Genomic DNA, 24,047 nt, shown 5'->3' with positions numbered 1-24,047 from the left:
AGGACTCTATCATAGGCCATTACAGCATACCTCCTTTTAGCATTTTAAACCATTTTATTTTAAAAATTGCTTTTATCCACCTGTAGAGCTAAAACCTTGCGCATGCACTTTACTCCTCTTTCCTTCCTGCCCTGCTCCTTTGCGCATGCGCTCACCTTTCCTCTTCTTCCTGCCCCATTCCGCTGTGTTCCTAGGCAGTTTCACTTCTACTTTCATTGCATGTACTGGGATGGCTACGTTGATGAAGGGAGAGCTTGCAAACTGTTGAATTTTGGGTAAAAGGAACTGTCACTGGGGTGGGAGGCAGACTCATTTGAATTAGATAATTAGGCTTTGTGGGTGGTATGGTGACGGTGAGGTGTGTGTGTGTGTGTGTGTGTGTGTGTGTGTGTGTGTGTGTGTGTACGGGGGGCGGGGGGCTGCTTACCTCAGCTGAGGGTTTTGGCCTTTGAGGAAGGGACTTCCTCTGTTCGACCTTCTTTTTCTCTTTAGTGTAACTACAAAGCTTGACTCCCAGAGAAGCTGGTCACCGGTCATTCCAAGTGAACTACCGCCTATATGTTGCCGTATCCTGGAGTTTTAGTATTTCAACCTAAGTTCAGTTGCAAAGAGCATGTGTCCGCTGTCTTCTTTCTCCAGAGATAAGCTGAGAAAAATTCCTTTTCCTTTCTTCCTCCAGAGCTGGGCAACATTCAAGACATTTGACAGAACGGGGATCTGGGAAGATGGGGTTCACACCCATCATCGCAACATAGGGCTCACTTGATACAGTGTAGAGCTGATGACTGCACCCAGTGCTCTGAGGTAGAGCCACTGATCAGCACCCACAGTTAATGCTCTGTCAGTTCAGATAGAAGCAAGTTTCTAAAGCAGGCTTACTGCCCCCCACATTTGAAGGCAATCCCCAGACACAAGCCAGTGTCTAAGAACACAGTTCTGTCTCTGAACCTGGGTTTTCTGGCTCTGACCCGAGTTTTTCTTCTGCAACCTTAACTGTTCCACCCCTCCATCTACACATGTGTGGCACACATGTTCAGACATGTGGTGGGGTATGTTGTTTAATGAGTACATGTCGCTAGCCTGTATTGCACTGTCCTGTTTCTTCTAAACTGTTTTCCAAGAATCTTACCCTGACGGACAGAGTCTTTCTGACCAAAAAGGAATTGGGTTGAAGGATGGAAGGCTGTCAGCAGGAACAAGGGAACAGTTAAACAGTGGAGGGAGGAGGGACCGGCTGCAGTAAGAGTAGCTTCTCTTGTGGGTAGGTAGAGAGACCACGGAAAGGGGACAGCATAGGAAACATTCTGATTTTTATAAACCGCTTGTAATAATGAGCCTTCTGTGCTTCTGAACAAACACCGAATCAGATGTTGGTCTATTGTTAGCCCAGCCTGCTTTATTTTAACTACAACCTCATCCTCCCTGAACCATGTGATTCCCCACTTAAAAGTGGGGCTCCAAAAGAAGACAGAGACCCAGTTTCCCCCATGAAGGTGACACCATAAAGGGATGTTTAGAAATGTTGGAAGAGAGGTTACATCTGGCCACCCATTATTTTTGACCCTCTGGTACTAACTGCAGCTTTCCCTGTTGCGGTCCTGTGAGATACTTGGCAGGTAAATGTTAATGCTGGTTGCAGAGCCTTGGTTTCCACACTTTTAATAATTTATTGATGCTTCTCCACATAACATGTCCTCTTAAAGATCTATTTTAGGATTTGTGGGACTTTTGAGGGAATGATAACTTGTTCTTTCAAACGTCTGATGGGTTTTTCCTTTGACGCTCTGTGGAGAGGCAGAAGGCTAACTAGATCAGAATGGACAGTCTCCCCAGGGTTGACATGAGGCAACTGCCTTTGTAATCAGAACAAGGCCTCTTCACTGATTAGCCTCATTTTCAGCACAAGGAAATGACTCTGACTTAGGTATGCTGATAGGGCTGCTGGGAAGGAGCAGGAATACGTCGGAGGGAGTTACAGAAAGCCCAGAGTTTACTCGAGAAGAATGGAGTCGTTGTGAACAGCAGACCCTGGTTACTCATTAGGGTGTTAGGCTCAAGTTAAAGGCACCTGATCATGTAAAACAACAGATTATGGAGGATAGAAGCTTATTTTTTTAAAAATTGATTTGTAGTGTGCGGTAGCCTTGTGATTTTTATGATCTCTGTTTGTGGATGCCTTAACATGGTTCTCTGTATTAATTCATATAATTTGATGTGTGTTCACCTTGATCTCTAAAGCAGAAGAGTGGGGTCAGAATGTAGGTCTGGTCTGTGGCTTCCTGATTCACTGGGCGAAGAGTTTATTTATCCTTGTGCCAGTGTAGTGTGCTGACTTCACAGGCGCCCCTGTACCTGTGTTAGGAGTTGACGTTCCACGCCTGTTCTGGCCTGTCTAGTACTGTGATGGAAACTGTACTAAACTATTGTGCATTTGGAATAAGTACCCTTCATTTTCTGGAATGGCAAGTGTTGACAAGGGTCTTTGTTGTGAAGGACTGTATTAGTTAATATGACACACTTATCATTTCTTATGAGGTTTATAATTTTTTTCTGCTTAAATTGAAGAAATGTTGTCTGAGCCAGACGTGGAGGGGGAAGCAGGAAGATCACAAGTTGAAGGGTATGCTGGGATACATAGAGAGATCCTTCTCAGGACAGACACGGAAACAAACTCAAGATAAACCAGACAAAAATCCTTAAACAAAGCTAATAAAGCCAACATGTGATTTGATCATTTTCAGTACACTAAACATCTCATTTTGATATAGTGTTTTTCTCATTCCAAAATGTAATACTTCTTTTTCTTAAACATTTTTTATGGGTCTCAGTAACATTTTAACATTTCATGTTTTTTCTTAAAGATGAATTGGGGGTATTGTACAAGCTTTAATTTTTTTTAATTGGTGAGATTTTATTATAATTATACAAACTCCCCCTTCCCTTTGCTCCATTCAAAGCCTCCCCTATACCCCTCCTTGCTCTCTTTTAAATTCATGCCTTACTGTTTATTAATAACTTTTACATGCACATGTATAAATGTGTATTTATATACATGCATATTGCTAAACATAATCTTCCCCTTCTGTATAATGTTACCTGCATGTAACATTCAGGGCCGTCATTTGCTACCAATAAGCCATTGGTGTTCTCTGGAGAAGACTATTGCTCCTGTTCTCAGCTTTCCTTAATTGCCTGTAGACCTTTGTGTAGGGTTGAGGCCCTGTGGTCTTTTCCGTGTCTACTTTGGCATGCCCATTGCTGTTATCCTTGGCATGTTTACTGATGTAATCTCCTGTTTGGAAGTCACATTGGTGAGACTTTATGGGTGTAGCTTCTTGTATTGCTAGGAGTTCAAGTCTTACAGCAAACTTCCTGATCCTCTGGCTCCTGCCATCTTTTGCCCCCTGTACTGCAATGTTCTCTGAGGCTTAAGTATAGGAGTTGTTTTGTAGGTGCATCCACTGGGACCGAGCCTTTTAGCTTTAAGAAAATAGTTCCACTAATTTCATGTTAGTTTTTACTTTTTAAAGTTGTGCACAAGAATATATGTACACACACACACACACACACACACACACACACACACACACACACACTTATCCGTGCCTGTATGCACATCTGTACATTGTAGTCCAGGAAGTGATCAAGAGCAGCACTGAATGGCTCATTAGAATCTGAAAGGTTGATTCCCACTTATCAGATACACAACCTTCTGAGCCCGAGTTTAACAAATTGCATAGATGATCTTGTATGCAGACGCAAGTTTGAGAAATGCTACATATATGCATGTAAGTCTGGAATTTCCTTCCATTGTAGTCTTAGGGTGTATTAGAATATATTATATTCTCACTGCTTATACTTGAGCTTGTTTTGTATTCTTCTAACTTAACATCATAGCAATTTAGTTTTATTTACATTGTCTGCAAATATTAAGTTACTGAGGAAAAATTTATATCAAGTTTTTTTTTTTTGTCTTATTGTGTAGACAAAATTTTTCTCATAAAAGAATAAACAAAAAGAAAAATCTAGGGTCACTTCCATGTTTCACTGATATTTATCATTTTATATAACCTTGAGAAAAGTTACAGGGCTCAGTTTTTTGATCTAATATAGTAAATTGTTAATAATGACTTATAAAAATCATAAAACCTAACCAAATATTAAAGTTAAGGATTAAGGATGTTATACCGTTGTTTTTAAAAATAAAATATTAGTATATTGAAGCTGAGCTGACAGGGACTTAAACTTTGTTATTCTTCTTAAATTCATTTTAGTTGTAGTTATTAATTTTGCAGCCTGGGTTTTCAATTTGCTCAACTTTCATAAAATGTCATAAATTACTATCCATGGGCCATTGGTTCCAGAACCCCTGTGGATTCCAAAGTCTGTGGTGCTCAAATCTCCAGTGTAAGATGAAGTGGATAGTATCTGTGTGGGATGTATGCATGTCTTTTGTCTCTTCAAATCATGTCTAGATTACCTGTAATGCTCAAAGTCATTGCTCCAAAAACACTTGTTACAGTATTGTATATTGAACAGTATAAAGCAAAAATTCAGCCATGTTCAGTATAAATATGTACACAACTTTCTGGAATACTCTTATTTAGAGGGAGATGGGGTTGGGGTTGATGTAGGGACTGTCACAGAAGCCTTCCATGTCCCTCTTTCTCAATTATAGTCCATAATCACTGATATCACTCCACAACTAGTTTTCTTGCTTATTATGGTCAGTGGGAGAACAGGTCATGGGCTTCCACATGGTTTCTAGTGACAGCACAGATCATGTACACAAACAGAGACCCCAGTTGTAGTAGGACCATGAACCCAAACAACACACTCAGAGGCAGCTTAGACCATGGACATCACCATGGTTTTAGTGAAAGTTCAGGCCACTCACTTCAATGTTTTCATTGGTGGCAGAACAGCCCATGAACATCAACTGGCTTCACATTGCAGCACACACTTTGGACGTCTGCATGGTCTTCAGTGATAATGTGGGTCATGAACATCAACACAGAACCTGGTGGTAGTAGGACTATTGCTTCAGACATGACCCTCAGTGGCAGCATAGTCCCAGAAATCATCATGCTCAGGTGGCAATGGAGGTCACTTAGATGAGTATGGCTTCCAGTGGCAGAATGGCCCTCAGATATTAACATGGCTTCAGGGAGCAGTGCAGACCATGCATGTCTTATGGTCTTTGGTGATAACATGGGCTACAGACATTGACCTAGAACCTGGGCTCAGTAGAACCTCAGCTGCAGACCTGGCCCTCTATGGCAGGATGGATCTGGACACCACCATGTGTCTCAGGTGGCAGTGCAGGCCACTCCCAGCACTGTCGGTCCTCACTGTTTTCACATCTCCAGTCCTGCCTCTTCCCACAGTGCACCTACAACTCTGCTTTTATTTTTATCTTTCCCACTTCTCCATCAGAGAGTTGTTCATCGTAGGAGTCCCACCGTGGCTGGCTTCTGCCAACCACACAGTGAGAGTTGATGGCCTCTGGAATATTTTTCCTGCCACACAGTAGACAGCCTTGCTTGGCATAGCATCTTTCTATGTAACATCCACAGTTGCATAGTTAAGCTTGCTCCCTGTTTTGCTCTTTTAAATTATCAGTGCATCTCAGAATCATATTCATCATGAAACAACTGATGATGTTCTTTTTTTGATTGAATAAACGACTGCACACATCCAACGCTTTAAGTTTCATTTCTCCTAGGAAAACATCTGGGATGAACATGGAGTTGGTGGGGGGGGTGTTTTCTTTGTCGAGCATAGGCTTAACTTTGTAAAAAATGGTCAATTCTCTTACCAAGGGGCCTATAGTCCTCAGCATTTCCCCCAGCAGTGTATGTTACCACCAGCCCTGAGCTTGGAGTCTTTCTGCCCCAGACTTCTGAGTGATGGGATTCCAGATGTAAGCCGCCATCTATAGATCTGGTACCAGAGATACATCTTTGTGATGTTTGATGTGAGCTTCTTTTGGTTACTTATTTTTCTTTTGAAAAAAAGAATCAGTTTTACTATGTTCTTCTGCCTAGCTTAGAGCTCACTATGTAGAACAGTCTGACTTTATACATATAGAGATCCACCTGCCTTTGCCTCCTGAGTGCTGAAATTAAAGGCATACATCACCATGCCTAGCTTATTATTTAATTATTATTTTGTTTTAATTAAGTATTTTCTTTTTCTAGTGCTAGGTGTTGAAGCTAGGGCCCTGGGCTTAGATAGGCATTCTACCACAGAGCCCATAATGCTATGCCCAAGTTTATACATGGTATAAGGCAAAGGTAATGACAATTTATCAATGCTTATAAATGTGTAGAATTTTTTTTCTCTCAACTTCCTCCCCCCCTCACAATTTCTTAGAACTTGAAATACTTTACTTTTCTGTATTTTACAAAAAATGCTATGTCAGTTGTTAAAATTGTCCACTGAGATTTTTAAATCTTCACATATATTTAGGGAGTTTTGATATCTTAACAACATTGCATCATATAATCAGTAAATAGATTTTCCCACAATTTAGTCTTCATTTCTCTCCTTGATGTCTTAGAATTCCTAGTATGAGAAATCTTACATAAATAAGTTAGATCTGCCCCAGAGTGCTTGATGTTTTCTATTTCCATAAGGGATAATGATCTTTAAGTTTTGATTTCTCTCTGCTCATTGCTGACTTAGGGAAAGTGAACTGATTTCTTTGGACATTGATCTTGTACTTTGATATATATTTCTAAGGACATTTACTTCTACAAGCTTTCCAAAGATATTTTAGCATTTTCTGCATGGAATGTGATATCTTCTGTTAATATAAATTCTGCTTGGTTTTTCAGTCTATGGCTTTTAGTTCTCTTAATTTTTTTCTTTTCTCCTTTTATTGTTGATATATTTGCTTTTATCATCTTAAAATCCTCCGTGCTTCATAGACATGGTTTTTGTGATTTTCTCCCCTTAATTCTTAAACTTCTTTCCAAGTGTTCCTTGCCCATTCTTCATCTTTCTGTTGCCGTCTTTTTAGAAAATTTCTTCTTGACACCGAGGCTGTGAGGAATGTGGTTTACTTCCTGCTGAAGAGTGCTTTCTGTCTCTTGTTGATGGGTGTGACAAATTTTCTGAGTAAATTCAGGTGAAAGCTATTCTCCCAAGGGAGGGAGTTTCAGCTTTGCTTTGCTTTGGCAACAGTTAAGGCAGGGAAGTTTACCTCTTTCTCCAGAGAAGAGTGTTGCTTCCAGTTCTCCACCAGAAGCCATGACTTTTTCCTGGCTCTATCAATGAGGACAGCTGCTGTCATGTCTCAGGGAGCTAATGGGTATATACTCCTAAGACAAATCCTGTATTACTCTCCCAATAAGGCTGGATTAAGAAAATAATTGGGAGAGCTAAATGAATGTGAGAGTATCTGGATTATGAACTGTTTTAATCTAAGCAGAGAACTATCTCAGAGGGAAAGCATGACAATAATTGCTAGTTAATTACAATAGTTAATAGTTAATTCAATGTTGTGGGCTGCCATATCATTTTTGTACCCATATCCATTCAAGACTAAGATTAAAAAAATTAAGGAATGATTACAAAATACTGCCTACAAATCATATAAGGCCAGGTGAGAATGGGTTCCGACTAGCCAGGGGGCAGAGAGATCTCAGCAGAGCACGTGGAAAGTGCGCGCCTGCCTGGCATGATCCAGGGACCTAGGAACAAGGCATTGGGCCCTCTGTTCCCAGCTGGTGGCTTTTGGGGTGCACAAAAGGCGCTGGGATCATCTGCCACCAGAAACAGTGGAGATCCAGGGACACAGGCCAGGTACAAGGGAAAGGCAAGAACCAATCACTGACAACAAGATGGCAAGAGGAAAGTGAAAGAACGTACCCCAGGGAAACCAAGACAACCTGGCAACACTAGAACCTAGCTCTCCCATTACAACAAACAGTGGAATGCCAAACACTCCAGAAAAAGAAGACGCCGACCCGAAATCATCCCTCAAGATGATGATAGAGATCCTTAAACAAGAACGGGAGGAAAAGCATAAAGAATTAGAAGCTTTAAAAGAAGAAACAAGAAAAACACTCAAAGAACTCAAAGAACTAGAAGAAAACAGAACCAAAGAGATGAAGGAATGGAAGAAGGAATTTAAAACAGAAATGGACACAATAAAGAAAACACTAAAAGAGACAACCCTAGAGGTAGAAATCCTAAAAAAGAAATCAGGAGTCACAGATGCAAGCATTTCTAACAGACTACAAGAGATGGAAGAGAGAATCTCGGGAGCCAAAGATAACACTGAAAACACAGACAAAACAGTCAGAGAAGATGCAAAAACCAAAAAGCTCCTAACCCAAAATGTGCAGGAGATCCAGGACACAATGAGAAGACCAAACCTAAGGATAATAGGAATAGAAGAGGGCTAAGAATATCAACTAAGAGGTACAATAAATAGCAAAATAAAGCCAAAAATAGTTATTTTCTTCAAAAAATAAAGAGTTGCCATGGTCATGGTGTCTCTTCACAGAAATAATACCCTAAGACAATCTCTTCACCTTAACAGCAACCTTTCAGTCCCCTCCTCCTCTCACACTCAAAACACATTGTACTTTCAAGACCTAAGAATTTGGCCAGGTTATTTTCTTACATGCTGAGGTTCAAATTGTCCCCCAGTTTTTACACTGCAGAACTTAATATTCAATACACTATTGTAAGATGGGACCTTTATCTTATTATATCACACAAACTACTTTCATAAACCATCTAATGCCCTTGACTTAAGAGAAACTGTGCAGTTGTGAGGTGCAAATACATACTGTCTACACACACACACACACACACACACACACACACACACACACACACACACACGAAGACCACCGTTTTACTAACCCAAATATCCTCACTGCATACAACTGTCTGGTCATATACTTCACAGCCTCCAGACACTGAAATGTCTACTACTTATAATCTACACAATCTGAGGAACTGTTTTAGCAACACAACCAACACAACACAGAGAGAGACAACAAGAAGGTTGGATACTAATGGCTTCTATGTGTGCTTATTTCTCAGGTTTTAACCACTTCACAGAGTGTGTTATAATTTTTGAAGCTGAATAACATGTATTTGCATGTATATATAGGAATATATACCTATCTATATATGTGGATATGTGGGTATGTGTGTATGCATGCACACATCTATGCATGTTGTACATATAGGCATATGTATTATGTATATGCCTGTATGTGTACATGCCTACATGTTTATGTATATGTGTCCATATGTATGTGTGTTTGTAAATGTTTGTGTATGTGTGTACATATGTCTGTGCATATTTTTATGTGTGTGTATGTGTGTATGTGCATTCGTGTGTTTGTATGAGTGTGCATGTGTGTATGTGTGTTCATTTTTCTGTGTGTGTGTGTTTGTATGTAGAATATATTTTCTTATCCATTCATTTAGCAATAGATGCTTAAAATTTAAACCTTTTGATTATTGAAATAAACATATGATATAGTTCTACAAGACACTTCTTTTTATTTATTCATTTGAATTGGATGTTTTCTTTACCTGCATTTCAAATGTTATCCCCTTCCCTAATTTATCCTCTGGAATACCCCATCCCGTTCCCCTCCTCCTGTCTCTCTGAGAGCATTTCCCCACCCAGCCAGTCCCTTCCATCTCCCCGCCCTGGCATTTCCCAACACTGGGTATCAAGCTTTCACAGAACCAAGGACTTCTTCTCTCATTGATGCCTGATAAGTCTATCCTCTGCTACATACATTGCTGGAGCATGGGCCCCTCCATGTGTACTCTTTTAATTCTTTGGATGTTACTCTATCTTTACCTCTATAGCTGTGATAAAGTATATGACAAAAGGTAACTTTTAATGAAGATATGTATTTGACTTAGAATTCACACCCTATCATTTTGGGAAAGTTGAACCAGAAAGTGAAGTGACTGATGGCAGCATAACCACAGTCAAGAGAAGAGGGGTGAATCATCCTTCCTTGCTTGCTTCCTCCTCTATTCCATAGCTCAGGGCATCCTGCCTATGCAATGGTGCTGCCCATAGTGAGCTGTGTCCTCCTCTATCGATTAAAAATCAAGAAAAGTATAAACAATCCCACAGGCTAAACTGATATAGAAATTTTCCCACTAAGGCTCTTTTTCAGTTTAATGTAGCATCCTACAAGATGAGAATTCAAACCAACTATCACAAGTATACACCCAGAGTGATGGATTGTTGGACCATATAGTAGTTGTAGTTCTGGCTTGAGACTTGCACCACACTGTTTTCCATGATGGGCACATAACATGACTTTCTCTCTCTCAAACAGCACACACAGGTCTTTGTCTCCCCCATACCCTTGCCAGCACTTGTTATTTCCATCTTTGTTCTAACTCCAGTTGTTCTATTTACTGGATTACCTCATTGCGGTCATGTTTCCTAAGGATTAGTAGTGTGAAGCATCTTTTACATGTTCAGTAGCAAGTAGTTCACAGTCTTTTTGCATTTTTATTGGATATGTCATGTATTTACATTTCAAATGTTGTCCCCCATCGAGGCTCCCCTCATCTCATCCACCCTCCCCCTGCTTCTATGAGGGTGCTCCCCCTCTCACCTAGCTGCTCCCACCTTACCACGCTGGCATTCCCCTACACTGGGGTTTTGAGCCTTCCCATGTTTTTTTTTTTTTTTTTTATTATAACCCTTGACCCATTCTTTAATTAGCTCATTACTATCATTGTTGAAATCTAGGAATTTCTACAAATTTTGATAACTATGATACAATATGAATAATCTAAAATGTGCTGGCACACTCTGTTTAAGTGAACACTTGAATTCTGTTCAGTGTGTTGGCATGCTGTGTCACCATCTCCAGGACTTGTCACACTGGAGAGCAGCCTACTGCACATAATGATGCTAAGCCAGATACTGTATCAGATGTTCACTTTGTAAACCTTTCCTTCCATTCTTCCACAGTTGTCCTTTTTGGCTTTTTTAATACACAAACTCTTTAATACTGATATCATGGACTGCTTTATTTGTCGCCTTGAGTTATACTTACACTGAGTTATCCTCGGTCATGTTCTAGGAGACAATCTTGCTGTGTGCTCACTCTCTCTTTGGTCATAAGCATCTGATTATCCTTCTGTGATGCCTTAAAGTATGCCTTGTGATGGACCCTTACTGTTCTTTGAGTATAACAATGCAAAGACATTCTAACAGATGTATATATAAGGCAATGACTGCACACACATCACACTTTTTATTTTAAATCAATGCATTCAATGGCCTTGCTCTTTCAAAGGTGGGTGTATGGCAAATAGCCTTAGAGGAAAGGCAAGTCAGCTTACCCTCTTAAAATATAAAAACAGTTTTTGCCACTAGAGTTGACAGGCAGTGGCATCTGAACACTGTGGGACTTGATGGAATCTTCACACTAGGGAGGTTAGGTCAAGAGGATTCACACCAGGAAAGCTCATGTCAACAGAAAGCATCCATATTTAGGGTTACAGAAGACACACTTGCTCTGATGTCAGGATTTCAACAATATTGCTCTCACTGACAGTCAGTGACCATTTGCTTATCATTTATCATTGATTCCAACAGCTCAGTGATCCCACGAGCATACACAGAACCACATCAGAGAAACCTGGTAAAGAAAATTTACATGGAGGGGGGACTCAAAGACTTTTCACAGTGCTAAATAAGGCACTGCAAAGAATTCAGTAATATTTGAAAGTCATTTTGCCTAATCTCCCACTTAGTGGGGAGTTTCTTGATAGTGTTCTGACAGATGGTGTTCTAAATACCACCTAAATGTTTCTTTAAAGAAAAGTCTTTCAAAGCCTGTTGCACCAGTTCTTGAGAAGTCCATCTTTAACATGAACTGCACTGCTTATAATTCCCTGACAATGATTTTTGTCCCGCATTATCTGACATGATGTAGAATAATAATCCGACTTTCCACATGGAAGGCTGTGGATTTGAAAATACATATTGCGTCTCAGAATAATACTATTTCATTATCTAAACATATTGACTTTTTCTATGCAGATCTTGTTTTCCAGACCAGTTAGACATTCCAGACATGATCCAATATGGTGATGATCTGTTCACATTCTCAAAACTAGATGATTCAAAAGACTATGTGGCCAAGTGAAAATAGATCCTGCCATATGTAAATAATATTGTTCTATTGATTTGGCACGAATATAAATTATATATATATATATATATATATATATATATATATATATATATATATATATATATATATATATATATATATAATTTATATTGTTATATCACAGAACATAGTCAGGTAAAATATCCAAACTCTTTCTGCACAGGCAAATTCAAGGCAGAACTCAATTAATAAGCTTCTGATTTTGAACTAGCCCTGATAATTTAGGGTTTTGCTTCTCTCTGCAGTGGTATTAGTTCCTACTTATATGATTTGTAGCCAGTATTTTGTAATCATTTCTTAATTGTTTTTATTGAAAAGCTTTCTTTTAAAAAACAAAGATAAATGTACAAATTTTCAGCATTTTTGCATAAAAGTATATGAATACATTTTTAAGGTTGTAATTAAGTATGTGTGGGTACATATACATACACATATGTATATGTGTAACAATAATATAGGAAAAGAGGCTATTTATTGAAGGGGATAGGAGAGAAACTGAAAGGGGCTGTAGGGAGGAAAGAAGAATGTGATACAGTTCTATTTTAATTGAAATACATTCTTTTTTTCCTTGAACTTCACACAGTCTGTGAGTTGTTTCTTGAGTATTAAGAGCTTTCTGGGGTTAGTATCCAATTATCAGTGACTGCATATTATGTCTATTCTTTTGTGACTGGGTTATGTCACTCAGGATGATATTCTCTAGATGCATCCATTTTTTTAACAACTTTATTTTAAAGAACAAAGATAAATGTACAGATTTTAAGCATTTTTTGCATAAAAGTATATAATACATTTTTGTCAGTATTTGTTTTTTTTTTTTTAAAGGTTTGATAGTGTAATCAAGATCCCACCAGTTACAATGAGCAAAAAGTACATGCAAAACAAGATGCAATCTGGAAATTGTAAAAGTTTTCTTGGTGTGCAAAGATTTTTTTTTTAACAATGAGCAGACAGTACATGTAATATAGGGTACAACCCGGAATTTGTCAATGTATTCTTGGTGGGTAAGGATTGAGCATGACTATTTTTTTTTTGTTTCGTTTTCTTTTTTTTCTTGGACTTCATACAGTCTGTGAGTTGTTTCTGGGGCAGTGCGAGCCTCTGGGGTTAGCTTCCCACTATCAGTGACTGCATATTATGTCTGTTCTTTTGTGACTGGGTTATCTCACTCAGGATGATATTTTCTAGATGCAGCCATTTTCTTAAAAATTTGGTTAAGTCATTGTTTCTGGTGGCTGAATAGTATTCCATTGTATAAATATACCGCAATTTTGTATCCATTCATCTTCTGAAGGACATCTGGGTTCTTTCCAGCTTCTGGCTATTATAAATAGAGCTGCTATGAACATTGTGGTGCATATATCTTTTTTGTATATTAAAGTGTCTCTGGAGTATATGCCCAGAAGTGGAATAGCTGGGTCTTCAGATAGTACTATGTCCAATTTTCTGAGGTATCGCCAGACTGATTTCCAGAGTGGTTGTAATAGTTTGCAACCCCACCAACAGTGGAGAAGTGTTTCTCTTTCTCCACAACCTCGCCAGCATCTGTTGTCATCTGACTGGTGTGAGGTGGAATCTCAGGGTTGTTTTGATTTGCATTTCTCTGATGGCTAAGGTTGTCAAGCACTTCCTCAGATGTTTCTCAACCATTCGATATTCCTCAGCTGAGAATGTTTTGTTTAGCTCTGTACCCCATTTTTAATAGGGTTATTGATTCTCTGGTGTCTAGCTTTTTGAGTTCTTTGTATACCTTGGATATTAGGCCTCTATCTGATGTGGAGTTGGTAAAGATCTTTTCCCATTCTATTGGTTGCTGTTTTGTTTTCTTGACAATGTCCTTAGCCTTACAGAAACTTTGCAATCTCATTAAGTCCCATTTGTTAATCTTTGACCTTAGAGCTTGAGCCATTGGTGTTTTGTTCAGAAAATTTTCTCCTGTGCCTATGTGTTCTAAGGTTTTCCCTACTTTCTCATCTAATAGTTTCAGTGTATCTGGTTTAATGTGGAGATATTTGATTCACTTATACTTGAGCTTTGTACAAGGAGATAAGGAAGGGTCTATTTTAATTCTTTTGCATGCTGAGTGCCAGTTGGACCAGCACCATTTGTTGAATAGGTTGTCCTTTTTTTATTGAATGTTTACTGCTCCTTTGTTAAAAAACAGGTAACCATATACATGAGGGCTCATTTATGGATCTTCTATTCTATTCCATTTATCCACATGCCTATTTCTGTACCAGTACCATGCAGTTATCAGCACAATTGCTTTGTAATGTAGCTTGAGGTCAGGGATAGTGATTCCCGCAGATGTTTTCTTTTTGTTGAGGATGGATTTTGCTATTCTAGGTCTTTTGTTATTTCATATAAAATTGCACATTGATCTTTCCAATTCAATGAAGTACTGGGTTGGAATTTTGATGGGGATTGCAGTGAATCTGTAGATTGCTTTTGATAGGATGGCCATTTTTAAAATGTTGATCCTTCCAATCCATGAGAAAATGGGAGATCTTTCTATTTTCTGAGATCATCCTCAATTTCCTTCTTTAGAGGTTTGAAGTTCTTGTCATACAGGTCCTTCACTTGCTTAGTTAGAGTCACACCATGGTATTTCATAGTTTTTGTGACGATTGTGAAGGGTACCTTTTCCCTAATTTCTTTCTCCACATGTTTGTCCTTTGAGTATAGGAAGGCTACTGGTTTGTTTGAGTTAGTTTTGTATCCAGCTACTTTGCTGAACTTGTTTATCAGCTGTAGGAGTTCTCTGGTGGAATTTTTGGGGTCACTTATGTACACTATCATGTCATTGGCAAATAGTGATGTTTTTAATCTCTTCCTTTCCAATTTTTATCCCCTTGATTTCTTTTTGATGTCTAATTGCTCCAGCCAGGACTTCTAGTACTATGTTGAATAGGTAGGGGGAGAATGGGTAGCCTTGTCGATTCCCTGATTTTAGTGGGATTGCTTCAAGTGTCCCACCTTTAAGTTTGATGTTGACTGTTGGTTTGTTGTATATTGCTTTTATTATGTTTAGGTATGGACCTTGGATTCCTATTCTTTCCAGGACTTTTAACATGAAGGGGTGTTGAATTTTGTCAAATGCTTTCTCAGCATCTAGTGACATGATCATGTGATTTTGTTCTTTGAGTTTGTTTATATGGTGGATTACATTGATTGATTTCTTTATATTAAACCATCCCTGCATTCTGGGGATGAAGCCTACTTGGTCATGATGAATGATTGTTTTGATGTGTTCTTGGATTCGGTTTGCAAGAATTTTGTTGAGTATTTTTTCATCAATATTCATAAGTGAGATTGGTCTGTAGTTCTCTTTCCTTGTATGGTCTTTGTGTGGTTTAGGTACGAGGGTTATTGTAGCCTCAAAAAATGAGTTAGGTAGTGTTCCATCTGATTCTATCTTGTGGAATAGTTTGGAGAGTATTGCTGTTATATCCACAATAAATGTCTGATAAAATTCTGCATTGAAGCCGTCTGGACCTGGGCTTTTTTTGGTTGAGAGGCTTTTGATGACTGCTTCCAGTTCTTTAGGTGTTATGGGATTATTTAGATGGTTTACTTGGTCCTGGTTTAACTTTAGATTCTTGTATCTGTCTAGGAATTTGTCATTTCCTCCAGATTTTCCAAGTTTGTGGAGTATAAGTTTATGTAGTAGGATCTGATGATTTCTTGAATTTCCTCAGTTTCAGTTGTTATGTCTCCACGTTCCTTTCTGATGTTGTTAATTTGTATACTCTCTCTTTGCCCTCTAGTTAGTCTGGCTAGGGGTTTATCAATCTTGTTGCTTTTCTCAAAGAACCAAGTCTTGTTTTTTTTTTTTGATTTTTTCAGTGGTTCTTTTTGTTTCTATTTGGTCTATTTCTGCCCAAATTTTGATTATTTCTTGCCTCTACTCTTCTTGGGTATGTCTGCTTCCTTTTGTTCTAGGGCTTTTAGCTGTGCTGTCAGGTTGTTGATGTAAGCTCTCTACAGTTTCTTTTTGGAAGCACTTAGGGCTATGAGTTTTCCTCTCAGTACTGCTTTCATTGCATCCCATAGGTTTGGTATGTTGTGGTTTTGTTTTCTTTGAATTCTAGAAAATCCTTAATTTTTTTTTTTTTTATTTCTTCTTTGACCCTGCTATCATTTAATAGAGCTTTGTTTAGTTTCCATGTGTACGTGGGCTTTTTGTTGTCTTTGTTGTTGTTAAAGACCAGCCGTAGACCATGGATGCATGGATGAGAGGATGCATGGGAATATTTCAATCTTCTTATATCGATTGAGGCTTGGTCTGTGTCCATTTATGTGGTCAATTTTCGAGAAGGTGCCATGGGATGATGAGAAAAGGTGTATTCTTTTACTTTAGGATGATATGTTCTGTAGAGATCTATTAATTCTAGTTGGTTCAAAGTCTCTGCTCGTTTTGCAGTGTCCTTGTTCAGTTTCTGTTTCCATGATCTGTCCATTGGTGAGAGTGGGGTATTAAAGTCTCCCACTATTGTTGTGTGGGGTGAAATGTATTTTTTGAGCTTTAGTAGGGTTTTTTCATGAATGTGGGTGCTTTTTAATTTGGAGCATATATGTTAAGGATTGAGAGTTCCTCCTGACAGATTTCCCTGGTAATGAGTAAAAAGTGTCCTTCCTTATCTTTTTTGATAACTTTTGGTTGGTAATTTACTTTATTCGATATTAGAATAGCCACTCCAGCTTGCTTCCTGGGGCTGTTTGCTTGGCAGTTTTTTTCCCACCCTTTTACTCTGAGATAGTGTCTGTCTTTGTCTCTGAGATGAGTTTCCTGTATGTAGCAAAATGCTGGATATTTTTATGTATCCAGTCTGATAGCCTATCTCTCTTTATTGGGGAGTTGAGTTTATTTATGTTAATAGATATCAAGGAATAGTGGTTTCTGTTTCCTGCTATTATTGCTTTTGTAGGTTGAGTTGTGTCTGTGTCTTTTTCTTCTCTTGGTTTTCTTGCTTAGGAGTTTTCTTGTTTTTACTAGGATGTAGTTCCCCTCTTTGTATTGGGTTTTCCACCTATAATTCGTTGTAGTGCTGGGTTTGTGGTCATATATTGTGTAAATTTAGATTTGTCTTGAAATATCTTCATCTCTCCATCTATGGTGATTGATAGTTTTGCTGGGTATAGCAGCTTGGGCTGGCACTTGTGCTCTCTTTGGGTGTGCATGATGTCTGTCCAGGCTCTTCTAGCTTTCATAGTCTCTGTTGAGAAATTGGGTGTGATTCTGATTGGTCTGCCTTTATATGTTACCTGACCTTTTTCCCTTACTGCTTTTAGTATTCTATCTTTGCTTTGGGCACTTGGTGTTTTGAGAGCAGCTTGGGCTGACACTTGTATTCTCTTAGGGTCTGCATGATGTCTGTCAAGGATCTTGTAGCTTTCAAAGTCTCTGTTGAGAAATCGGGTATGATTCTGATTGGTCTGCCTTTATATGATACCTGACCTTTTTCCCTTACTGCTTTTAGTATTCTTTCTTTACTTTGGGCACTTGGCATTTTGACTATTATGTGTCAGGAGAAATTTCTTTTCTGGTCCACTCCAGTTGGAGTTCTTTAGGCTTCGTTTTGCTCATGGTAATCTTCTTCTTAAGGGTAGGAAAGTTTTCTTCTAGGATTTTGTTGAAGATATTTACTGTGCCTCTTAGTTGACATTCCTCACCCTCTTTTATTCATATTATCCTTAGGTTTGATCTTCTCATTGTTTCCTGGATATCCTAGACATTTTGGGTTAGGAAAATTCTGACTTTTTCATCTTCTCTGACTGTTTTGTCTATGTTTTCAATGTTGTCTTCGGCCCCCGATATTCTTTCTTCCATCTCTTGTAGTCTGTTGGAGACCCTTGCATCTGTGAATGCTGATTTCGTTTTTAGGTTTTCTATCTCTAGGGTTGTCTCTTTTAGTGTTTTCTTTATTGTTTCCATTTCCATTTTAAATTCCTTCTTCAATTCCTCATCTCTTTGGTTCTGTTTTCCTCTAGTTCTTTGAGTTCTTTGAGTGTTTTTCCTATTTCCTTCTTAAAAGCTTCTATTTCTTTATGCTTTTCCTCCTGTTCTTGTTTATGGATCTCTATCATCATTTTGAGGTATGATTTTGGGTCTGAGTCTTCTTTTTCTGGAGTGTTTGGTATTCTGCTCTTTGTTGTGATGGGATTGCCATCTTGCCATGTGTGATTATACATGGTCTTGCTGTCAGTGATTGGTTCCCGTCTCTCCTGTGTACCTGGCCGGTGTCCCTGGATCTCCACTGTTTTAGGTGGCAGATGGCCTGAGCATTTGTTTTTCACACACAAGCCTTCCAGGTGGAAACTGAATCCCCATGGCAGAGTTTCTGCTCCCCTGAACCAATGTGGGGCGAGGTTCTGTCTGAGCACTCGGCCTATACCTCTCTGTGCCTTGGTTACTCGTAGCACTGTCTCACCAGGCCTGCATCCCTGGATCTCTGCTGTTCCTCGTGGCAGATGGCCTGAGCCCCTGTTCTGCACGCACAAGCCTGCTGGATGGAAACCGAGACCCAACTGCAGAGTTTCTGCTCCACTGAACCAATTGGGAGGGTGTGGTGGCACACTTTCTGGGTGCTAGGCCCAGACCTTTCTGCACTGTGGCTACTCACAGTACAGTCTCACAGGGCCTGTGTCCCTGGATCTCTGCTATTCCTGGTAGCAGATGGCCTGAGCGCATGTTTTGCACTGACCATGGCAACTCTTATAAAGAAACTCTTTAATTTCTTTAATTGGGGTTGGCTTATAGTTCAGCATGTTAGCCCATTATCAGCATGGTGGGAAGCATGGTAGCATGCAGGCAGACATGATCTGGACAGGCAATTCTCCATCCAGATTGGCAGGTAGCAGGAAGAGACTGCTCCACTGTGTCTACCTTGAGCATCTGAAGCCTCAAAGCACACCCCTCCATGACACACTTCTTCCAACAAAGCCACACCTACTCTTACAAGGCTACATCTCCTCATAGTGTCACTCCCTGTGAGCTTATAGTTTTTCAGAATGAAAAATGTTGTAGAGACTGTTTGCACAGCCATGTGAATGTGCTTAACAGTACTGAATTGTGCATTTAAAACTGAGCAAGACTGTACATTTTTGTGTATTCACCATTTAAAATTTAAGTCAAACAGACCACAATTGAATGAGGGAAGCAAAGTTTAGAACTGAAAAGTAAAGACAAAACTACATGAGGTTAGGACACAGAGCACAACACACATCACCTCTTTCTAAATTTTTTGCCTGAGGTGGTTGGCACGTTTCTTTCTAGTATTACTAGTAGCCAGTGGAAAAAAACACAACCCCCTTTAAAACAAGCTGTTTGGTCAATTCCTATTTTTCTTGTTGTATAATTACAAAATCAGTTTAATCTAAGATTTCCAATAATGTAACAATCTGTTTCCTCTGAAATAGATTTAATGAAAAAAATCAGCAAGTGCCCTATCTAGTTGCTTCTTTGAGACTCCTTGTTGGAGTGACAAAATCTATGTAAAACTACCATCAAGAGCTGCACCAGGGAACACTTACAGCTGATAAACAACTTCAGCAAGTTGGTTGAATATACAACTAACTTGAACAAATCAGTAGCCTTCCTCTACTCAAAAGATAAACAGAAAGAAATTAGGGAATTGACACCCTTCAGTATAGTCACAAAAAATATGAAATACCTTGGTGTGACTCTAACCAAACAAGTAAAATATCTCTATGACAAGAACTTCAAGTCTCTGAAGAAGGAAATTGAAGAAGATCTCAGAAGGTGGAAAGATCTCCCATGCTCATAGATTGGAAGGATCAACATAGTAAAACTGGCCATATTTCCAAAAGCAATCTACAGATTCAATGCAATCCCCACCAAAATTCCAACTCAATTCTTCTTAGAGTCAGAAAGAGCAATTTGCAAATTTATTTGGAATCGCAAAAAACCCAAGATAGCAAAAAACTATTCTCAACAGTAAAAGCACTTCCATGGGAATCACCATCCATCCCTAACTTCAAGCTGTATTACAGATCAATTGTGATAAAAAACCACATGGTACTGGTACAGAAACAGGCAGGTAGATCAATGGAACAGAATTGAAGACTCAGAAATGAACTCACACACTATGGTTTCTTGATCTTTGACAAAGGAGCTAAAAACATTCAATGGAAAAAGGACAGCCTCTTCAAGAAATGGTGCTGATTCAACTGGCAGTCAGCATGCAGAAGATTGAAAATTGACTGACCCATTTTTACCTCCTTGTATAAAGCTCAATTGCAAGTGGAACAAATATCTTCATGTCAAACCAGGCACATTGAAACTAATAGAACAGAAAGTGTGTAAGAGCTTAGAACACATAGGCGCAGGAGAAAATTTCCTGAACAGAACACCAATGGCTTATGCTCTAAGATCAGGAATTGACAAAGGGACCTCATGAAATTGCAAAATTTCTGCAAAAGGCTAAGGACATTGCCAAGAAAACAAATGGCAGCTAACAGACTGGGAAAGGATCTTTACCATTCCTACATCTGATAAAGGACTAATATCCAATATATATAAAGAACTCAAGAAGTTAGACTCCAGAGAATCAAATAATCATATTAAAAATGGGGTAGAGAACTAAACACAGAATTCTCAACTGAGGAATACTGACTGGCTGAGAAGCTCCTAAAGAATGCTCAATATCCTTAGTCATCAGGGAAATGAAAATCAAAACAATCCTGAGAGTCCACCTCACAGAAGTCAGAATGGATAAGTTAAAAAACTCAGGTGACAGGAGATGCTGGCAAGAAAGAGGAGAGAGAGGAACACTCCTCCACTCTTGGTGGGATTGCATGCTGGTACAGCCACTCTAGAAATCAGTCTGGCAGTTCCTCAGAAAATTTAACATAGTATTAACTGAGGACTAAGCTATACCACTCTTGGGCATATACCGAAAAGACACTCCAACTTACTACAAGTACACATGTTCTTCCATGTTCATAGCAGCCTTCTTTATAATTGCCAGAAGCTGGAAAGAACTTAGATGTCTTTCAACAGAGGAATGGATACAGAAATTGTGGTACATTTACACAATGGAGTATTTACTCAGCTATTAGAAACAACGACTTCATGGATTCCTAGGCAAATGGATGTAACTAGAAGCAATCATTCTGAGTGAGATAACCCAGTCAGTAAAAAACAAACAAACAAACAAAAAACAAAAAAAAACCCCAAAACACACATAATACGCACTTACTGATAAGTGGGTACTAGTCCATAAAGCTCAGAATACCCAAGAAAATATTCACAGAACTTATGAAGCTCAAATAAAAGGAAGGCCAGAAGGTGTATGCCTCAGTCTTTATAATCAGGGAGAACAAGACACTCTTGGGAGGAAATACATAGACAAATACAGGAGCAGGGATTGAAGTAAAGATTACTCAGAGACTGCCTCACCTGTGGATCCAACCTATATGCAGCTACCAAACTCAAGCACTATTGCTGATGCCAAGAAGTGCTTATTGGCAGGAGCCAGATATGAATTCCCCCACAGAAGCTCTGCCTGAGTCATACAGATACAGCTGAGCATGCTTGAAGCTAACCATCAAACTGAACATGGGGACACCAATGAAGAAGCCAGAGACAGGACTGAAGCAGCTGAAAGCATTTGCAACCTCATAGGAAGAACAACATTATCAACCAACCAATCCCTTCAGAGCCCCCATGGACTAAAACACCAACCATTGAGCACACATGGAGAGACCCATAGCTCCAGTTGCATATGTAGCAGAGGATAGCATTCTCTGGCATCAATGAGAGGAGAGGCCTTTGGTCCATTGAAGGCAAGTTTTCCCAGTGTAGGGGAATGCCAAGACATTGAGTTGGAGAGGGTATTTGGGAGAGGGAGCACCTTCACGGAAGCAAGGGGAGAGGGAGGGGTGATCAAGTGGGGGGACAGGAGATAACATTTGAAATGTAAATACAGAGCATATCCAATAAAAAAAAAAACAACCACCAAATAGGGAAAGAGAGAAAACACAAAATAGCTAAGTGTTTTTTGGTCACTTGTTTTCTTATTATAAAAGACTAACAATTAGAAGGAGATACAAAAATCAAACATAAAACCCCCCACTTGCTGCTAGGAACTTGGGAGTCTATGAGCTCAGTTTACACATCTCCCATTGGTGATCTAGACATGAAATCGGCAGTACCCATTTTAATTTACACAGCAAGGATGGAACAATTTCATAAAGTATCAGAGCATAAAATTAGAAATGAAGGCATTGGTTTTTGAAATAAGAAAGCAGCACTAGATTGCTGTCAAATAAAGCATGGCTCTTCCAGAATGGGAGCAGAGGATGTTTTCACAGAAGCATTAGAGTGAATTCTAACTCCCACCACCAGGACTCACCCCTGGCTGCCTTTGTGAAAGCACACCATGGAAGAAAAAAATCAGTTTTGGAGGACCCAAGTAACTTCAACACCATTTCTCATGTTTTTGCACCTAAAATTATAATTAACCGTACGACTAATTACATGAGAAAGAATTAAACCATGCTATTATCCCAAATGAGCAACACTGTATTTCTTGACATTATCAAGGAACTATGAGATAAATATTTAAATTGCTACACTGTCACAACACTGAGGAAGGCACAGTCACAAGGGAATGCTGCATGGCCGGCTTCCCACTTCAGACACAGTGTTGCTATGGGTCCAGGCTGCCCTCAGACCTTGGCCTGGTGCTGTGATAGAGCAGGAGTTAGCATACTACAAAGAAGAATTAGGTGCTGTGGGTAAGTACATTTCATGCTAGACTTTTGAGTGTGAGATTGGCATGCTTACAACAGAATGATAACCTGGAATTTGAGAGAACATTTAATTGCTCATCAAGAGCATAGAATAGGAAGCTGGAGGAGGGCTCCTAGCCTCGGGTCTCTGTACTTCTTCATACTAATGACTGTTGTTAGTGAATATGCATCACAAAACATTATAAAAAATAAACATGTGTCTCTACTGGAACTTGAGAAGTTTGCAGGGTTATGACAGTAATGTTTCTCCCTCCTACCTTTCCCTGACTATTTTACTTAGCCATAAATTTTTATCCACTGGAAGAGCCTCCATTTTAGAAAGAGATGCCCCTGATATTCATTTTTGTGTGTGGACACTCTTTGAATGGTTGATAAACAATGGGCACTTGATAAATATTTATGCAATAAAAACACGAATATGGTGGCTAAATAATGTACATCTGCAGGAGCTGCCAGAGACAGTAATCTTACCTGAGATTCCTTACTGAAATTTATATCTGTTGTCGGTGAAAATTGTATCTGTTGTTAGGGTGGGAGACTGGGCCCACAGGATTCCTGATGATTGAAGCTAAGCCACCCACTCACAAAAGAGCAATCAAAAGCTGACAAGGGTTTTGTCAGTGTGGTTCTACTGGGAAAAGGAAGAGAGTGGGCCTCTGATATCCCTCCCCTTTAAGTTATTCCTTCTCCAGGGTTCTGACACGAGGTTCAGTTTTACATGGAGGGCAAGAAGTACATCTAATCAAGCAGTCCTGGTCAAGGTGTGCCCTGCCCTTCATTGTCTTTGCTGCAGTCTCTTTTGCAGTGTGGTCTGACAAAATTTCCAGAACCTTCTGAAAAAAATAATCACCTGCTGATACTTCCCCTTGCACATCACTCAGGAGAAATTCCAATTTCTCAGGTCCATTGTTCTAATAGTTTGCTAGCCAAAGGGAAGGCCATGACTGCCCCTTTCGGATATCTCCATTTTTGCCAGAATGGTGACACGATTGTAACCTAATTATGTAAACATCCACTTTATAAAGAGCTATACTCCAGTTGAACATCAAGTTCACACACTTGAATCATCCCTACCTTTAT

At 39.3% G+C, this 24,047-nt stretch overlaps 1 protein-coding gene across 1 annotated transcript in view; it reads right to left on the bottom strand.

Moving 5' to 3' along the window:
* The window catches only part of SPATA16 (spermatogenesis associated 16), a gene marked incomplete at both ends in the record, with an annotated part of 281,161 nt that overhangs the window by 170,605 nt on the left and 86,509 nt on the right, over positions 1-24,047 (bottom strand). The window lies entirely within an intron of this gene.

This window comes from Micromys minutus, assembly GCF_963924665.1.
Source record: "Micromys minutus genome assembly, chromosome: 15".
Taxonomy (NCBI): domain Eukaryota; kingdom Metazoa; phylum Chordata; class Mammalia; order Rodentia; family Muridae; genus Micromys; species Micromys minutus.
This window is presented reverse-complemented; position numbering and strand designations above follow the sequence as displayed.